The sequence below is a fragment of the Etheostoma spectabile genome, chromosome 9, assembly GCF_008692095.1.
Source record: "Etheostoma spectabile isolate EspeVRDwgs_2016 chromosome 9, UIUC_Espe_1.0, whole genome shotgun sequence".
In the NCBI taxonomy this organism is placed as follows: Eukaryota; Metazoa; Chordata; class Actinopteri; order Perciformes; family Percidae; genus Etheostoma; species Etheostoma spectabile.
Genome location: NC_045741.1, coordinates 9,892,351 through 9,894,005, shown reverse-complemented (window position 1 = coordinate 9,894,005; position 1,655 = coordinate 9,892,351). Strand labels below are relative to the sequence as shown.

The 1,655-nt window shown below is 45.0% G+C and overlaps 1 long non-coding RNA gene across 1 annotated transcript in view; it reads right to left on the bottom strand.

Moving 5' to 3' along the window:
- Nucleotides 1-1,649, bottom strand: part of LOC116696212 (uncharacterized) — a 3,987-nt gene extending 2,338 nt beyond the window's left edge. The window contains exon 1 of the long non-coding RNA XR_004333655.1: nucleotides 5-1,649. This is a non-coding gene — a long non-coding RNA (uncharacterized LOC116696212). The remainder of the gene's footprint in view (nucleotides 1-4) is intronic.
- Between the last annotated feature and the right edge of the window lie 6 nt (nucleotides 1,650-1,655).

The window sequence follows — 1,655 nt, the reverse complement described above, 5'->3', positions numbered from 1 at the left end:
AAACGTTTTTTTTTTTTTTTTTTTTATATAAATGGAGATGCAGTTGAGAGTCCCCAAGGTGGTGAGGTAAGCCCAGGTGGCTGTTGGGAGATGTAGTCAGGCGGAGGAGCAGACACGTACAGGCGTGTGTGGAATAATCCCTCCACAGTAAAACGCCATGAAGTTTTAAGGCAGAGTCTGACATGGGAAGACACCGAAGCTCCTCTTCGTGTTTGGTGGTATTTAAAGTGGCCCAGTCCGGCTCAAACTGAGCTGTGGTGAGGAAAGGCTCCCATCTACTGGTCGACTGGTGGAATTACAACCCAGGAAGATGAAGAGGAAAGGTGGGAAACGAAAGAAAGAGACTGGTAGAGAGGTCCTGTATTCACCTGATAGTCCTGCTATCTGCCTAATGAGGAACTGAGGAACATTAAAACCCACAAAAATAAAATCATACTCATGCTGGACTTTCATCAACACATCAGGATGACACAGCACTCAACACACAACTCAGCCCCGGCTGCACACACACTTCTATTGAGTTGCAGTGAAAGTCACAGATGAAATGTAGGTTGCACACACACTTCTATAGAGTTGCAGTTAAAGTCACAGATGAAACATCTGGTCTTGTTTGGGACACGTTAAGGACATGCGACTGTATGAAGGCAGGCATGAGGAGCAGAGTGGCGCAGGCAGACATCACCAACAGAGCACAGATGATAACAGGCGACAGGGATGAGTGCAGCACTGACATGGTTAGTGGCAGCAAACATTGTAAACGCAACGGACCCTTTACAAGAGGTGACAAACCCTGACAGTCTAAGTGTGAAATTGACAGATTTTCTCTCTAAATGAGCTGATTTTGGGGTTTCCACCCCTGTGAATGAGCACAAATCTTCCCAGTTTTCTGCCTCTGCTGCTTAAGCGTTGCCATGTCAAACTATTGCAGAAAAAAAGTTTAGAAACTCCTAGTCAGGGTGGGACTTTTCCAATGGCTGCCGCCTATTATTAGATGATATTAGTGCTTTTTTTTGCTTTAAGTTCATCTACTCTTCTACTTATGACCCTCCCCTTCTTCCTCTAGCAACCCAGAATGCTTTGGATTATGGGTGATTATGGATTTGTGAGCATGCAGACATGCAAACCGGCCTCCACCTCATCTCTCTATCCCCCTCTACCTCTCTCTTTCTTTGTCACCCCCCACCACCACCAATAATCAGCAATCAGCGTGAGCCCTTCACCAGCCAATCAATTCACCTGGCCACCCTGCAGCCCTCAGGAACCTGCAGTCACATGGGAGGAGAGAGCGAGTTACTACGAGACACACAAGGTGCCGCAGTTCTCTACGTCTGAGAAGGAAGTTTGTGTTTTAACAGAATAAAAGTCTTACGGAGTGCATACGGAGACAGACTGCCAACTGACTTTTAAAAAGAGTAGTTCCCATCAAGGTGGACACAATACACAAAAAAAGTCAGTAGAAAGACAAGGAGGAAAGAAAGAAAAAGATAAATAGATAAGGAATAAGGAAAAGTAATATGAAGAAGGGAGATGAGGAGATGGAAGGACAGAAAAGCAGGAAATGCATGACTCAAAGGAGGGAGAGAGAAGGGGGATGAGGAAAAGAAAGGATGGAAGACATGAAGGAAGAAGACAAAAGAAAAAATATGAATACTATA